Source organism: Elephantulus edwardii, unplaced genomic scaffold (assembly GCF_000299155.1).
Source record: "Elephantulus edwardii isolate Elephantulus edwardi_28Jun2011 unplaced genomic scaffold, EleEdw1.0 scaffold00064, whole genome shotgun sequence".
NCBI lineage: Eukaryota > Metazoa > Chordata > Mammalia > Macroscelidea > Macroscelididae > Elephantulus > Elephantulus edwardii.
Window position 1 is genome coordinate 325,740 of NW_006399814.1, and position 4,720 is coordinate 330,459.

A 4,720-nucleotide genomic window follows, 5' to 3' on the forward strand; every position below is an offset into this window, starting at 1 on the left:
TTCTTATTAGGTGGTAGAGAAACAGAAAAATTTAAACAAGTATACAGAGAACATTTGTTGCAACTCAATGTTAAATTGTCTACCTTCTATTTAGTAACTCCTTTTTAAGAAAACATAGGTTAATACAGCAAGCATAGCTAAAAATAAATTCTCAAGAGACATTTGTTGCCCTGTATTCTTAATCACTCTTCCCCTTCTGATATCCTGGTTTCCCATAGCAGTCCCTTCTTTTATCATTTCTTAAGGTCATCAGACTCATCCATTCTACAATTCTATCTTCATTGAAATATGGCCTCTTTTGGTTTATCCTGGAGTTTCACGTTTCTGGATGGTACTCACAGTGTTTCTGCCCCTGGAGAAATATAAGCAAATCCTCTACTCCAATGAATGACAAATCCTTTTTTCTATTCATTATTTAGAGATTCTCTAATATATATATATATATACTAATTCAACTCTTTGATTGATTATAATACCCACTGTCTTTCAGCTGGAGTTTCTCTTTTCTCATTAGAAATTAAAAAAACTTTAATAATGCTTTTAGTAAAGTAGTTCAAGGAGATGTTATTCATCCTATCCCATCTCCCCTCTTTTTGTTTTTTCAACATAGTTTGTAAGGTCAATTTAGCCCTTACTATTATAGCTTGTCCTTGGGAATTATAAGGAATACTAGTAATACGTTTAATGCTCTCCCTTTAAAAATAAAAAAATCTGGTATTTCTCTTGCAATAATATAATAATAGCATACAATTCTGCCTGATGAACAGCTCAAGTTAGTTTTAACTACTTTATTATCATTGTCATTTGTTTCAAGAAAATTTTTTTTAATCTCATTTTATATTTCTTCAATTACCCACTCATGTTCAAGCACGATGATGTTCAGCTTCCAAATGTATGGTGGTGGGGGGGTTTCCTCCTTTATCTTCTTGTTACTAATTTCATAGTATTGGAGTATGAGAAAATGCTTTGTATTATTTCTATGTTTTTAATTTATTGCTTGCTTTATGACCTAAGATGTGCTCTATTCTGGAAAATGTTCTGTGCACACCAGAGAAAATTGTATACTCAACTTTTTGGGGTACATTTTGGAAGCAGGAGTGGCAAGCCACTGGAAACTGTGAACTTTGGCAAATGATGATGGTTGTAGAAGGGCTTCAGGCCTTTTGTTCATAGGGTCACTATGAGTTGTGCTGACTAGATGGCAATCAACTACAAAAACAACAGCTTGTAGATATCTATGCGATCAAGTTGGCGGATTATGTGGTTTAATTCTTCAGCATCTTTGTCAAGTTTCTTTCTGGTATTCTATGTTTTATTTTCTTGTTTGTTTCATGTTTCAATGTGAAAACAATTAGTTAATGGTGTTTACATGACCAAGTATTAGGTATTACTTGTTGTTGTTGTGTACTATCAAGTTGGAACTGACCCATAACTGACCCTCTGGCGGGTTTTCAGAGGCAGTTAATTGCACAAGAGGAGACTGCCCATCCTTCTCCCACAGAGCAGCTGGTGGATTCAATGTGCCTTTGGGATTGCAGCACAGCTTCTTACCACTAAGCCACCAGAGTTCCCTAGGTATTACTTAGCACCAATTTTTATTGGCTGTGATACATCATCTCAGAATGAAAACTGGTGGCACAAGACAAGCTTTTACAAAACTGCTCTAAGACAGAAATACTGCAAATTCAAATATATATTTCCAAAAGAAAGGAGTCACTCAGAAAAACTTGGATGGCAAACTTTGTGTGTTACCAAAATACAAAGAAATTGCCAAATATCCCTCCCCCTCCCCATATTCAAATAAGAAATTTAAGGTAACAATATCCTAAATACATCAAATAAAAATATTTCTAAAAGTTCAATGATGTTTTAGACCAAAAGGAAATAGGAATTTTTTTTCTTATCTAAACAAAATAAAACTTTAAAATAAAGTTTTAAAGTTAAAATTTCTAGCTAAAATAAAATTAAAAGGCTGCATTTTTTTTTATTGTTACCTCCAGTTAGGCCAGGTAATATTTAATTAAAGCAATAAGTTATCCCAGCTATGTGAAAAGTACTTTCCTGTTTATTTCACAAAGTTATTTGAACTATTTAACAAGGAAGAAATTTGGATAATTATCTCAAAAAAATGATGGCTCATCTGAAATCTGAAGTTCAAAATAGTTTCTCTAAGGTGAAGCCAGCCTGCTCCTTGGAAGCAAGAATTCTGAGGCTTCATCTGAAATACTCTGGACATGTTGGAAGGAGGGACCGGTCCTTGGAGAGGGAGATTATGCTTGGAAGGGTGAAGGGACAGAGAAAGAGAGGGAGATCTTTAATAAGATGGATTGATACAGTGACCAGGGTAATGAGGGTAGGAGTGTCAGAGACAGTAAAATTGGTACAGGACAGAGTAGGATTCAGGAATGTTGCACATAGGGTGATTATGGGTCACAAGTGACTCGATGGCACACAACAACAACAACAAGGTATCTTACCTTTGAATAAAATAGGTAATAGATAAAACAAAATGTGTAAAATGGGGAGATGGCTTTGGAATTGTGCTTTGGGAAAGGCTGGAAATTTTAAGTGCCTAATATTAATAGTCTTGAGGCGTGGCAGGTTTGAGGGTCCAGGCACTTGTGGTGTTCTTTTGTCCTCAAGTGGGGGTTGGCAGAGTGGACTTGACAGATGAACTGGGGGTCTTGGGGCAAGGAGTTTGCCAGCATTTGGGCGTGCCGGGCTGATAAGACACTGAAGGGCCTTCGGGCTTGTGTCCCTTGGGCCGGTCTTTAATTGTTTTTGTTCAGACATTCCTCTAGGTCACATAACCCTGGTGTACAAGCTGCCGTACAGCAGTAACTTGTGGTTGTTGTGAGGTTGAACACTGGGACACTGATGTGTCAAATGTGTTAATGGTGGGTTACCCAATGCGGACAGAGAGTGGGGTGGAGCTTCCTGATTAAAACAAGCTTGGAAGGAAGAGTGGCATCCACTTCTGTAATAGCTTGCCTCCGGAAACCCTATGAACCTGGAGAGAGGATGAAAGACACCCAAGCATTGAGGACTCTCTTTCATAGGGTCGCTATAAGTCACCTGTGACTCGACAGCACTTAACAACAACAACACAATATTAAAAGTGGTATAGCACTGGTCTGTCCATTTGCTGTACAGAGATAACTCAAGGTGGCTGTAAGGCTGAACACTGTGACACTGATGTGTCAAATGCAATAATGATTACCCATTAAAACAAGCTTGGAAACAGGAGTGGCATCCACTTCCCAAAAAGCTTGCCTCCAGAAACTCTGTGAATATGGAGAAAGGATGAAGGTTATTCAACTGTACAGGTCTTTTGTTCACAGGGTCACTGTGAGTCATCTAAGACTCGATGGCACCTAACAACAACAACAACAACCGCCTCAGGTAGATGCCTAAGATGAAAGGACTCTTTTAAATGAATAATTAATTCTAGATTTAGTAAGTTAACATCTTTTTATAAGTTATACTTCTTAGTAGCAAAATTAAATTTCTTATTAAAAATTAAACTGATTTTTATAAGATCTTTCTTCTGACTTATAAATCTTGTTGTTGTTGTTGTTAGGTGCCATTGAGTCGAGTACAATCCATAGCGACCCTATGAACAAAAGATCTGAAACTTGTTCTATGCTGTGCCATCCTCATACTTCCTGACACACAAGAACCCATTGCAGCAGTTACTGTGTCAATCAAAGAACATAGCCTTCATTGTGGATTGCATCTCAATGTCAAGAAAACAAAGACTCTTATGAATCGACCTATAGGTAGTGTCATGATGGATGGAAAGGAGACTGAAACTGTCAACAGCTTCATCTTGCTTGGATCCACAATCCACACAGTCAAGAAATACAGAGACAAATTGCACTGGAAAAATCTGCAGTTAGGGACCTCTCCAAATTATTGAGGAGTAATGATGTCAGTTTGAGGATTAAGGTGCATCTGATTCAGGCCATAGTCTTTCTGATTACTTGTTATGCATCTAAGAGCTGGGCAATGAATAAGGATGCCAGAAAAAGGATTGATGCCTTTGAGCTTTGTCACTGGAGAAGAACAATGAACATACCATGTGGCCAAGAGAATGAATAGATATGTCTTGGAAAGGGTGAAGCTAGAGTGCTCTTTGGAGGCAAAAATGATTAGGCTTCACATAACATCCTTTGGCATAATGCTAGGAGAGGCCTTGGAGAAGAACATGATGGTGGGAAGGGTAGAGGGTGGGCAAAGGAGAGGAGAGGAAGACTTATAATGAAGTGACATTTAACCATCACTGATACTGACAGTTACTTAATAACAAGAAACTGCAATTGTAGCAAGAAAATAAATCATTAACCTATAGTTCTGCTGATTGTGGAACAGATCACCAACTACTCATATGCAAGTTCAAGCTGAAGCTGAGGAAAATTAAACCAAATTGACAGGAACCAAAATATGACTTTGAGTATACCCCACCTGAATTTCAGAACCATCTCAGGAACAGCTTTGAGGCCTTGAGCCCTAATGAGTGAATATCAGTTGAGCTGTGGGAGGATATCAAGGGCATCATCCAGGAAGAGTGCAGAGGAAGAAAAGACCAAAATGGATGTAAGAAAAGACTCTGAATATTGCACTGGAATGCAGAGAAGCCAAAGCAGAAGGAAGAATTCAAGACACTAAAGAGCTGAATGAGGCTCAATGTAGAAGACAAGGATTCTCACCACTGGACCAA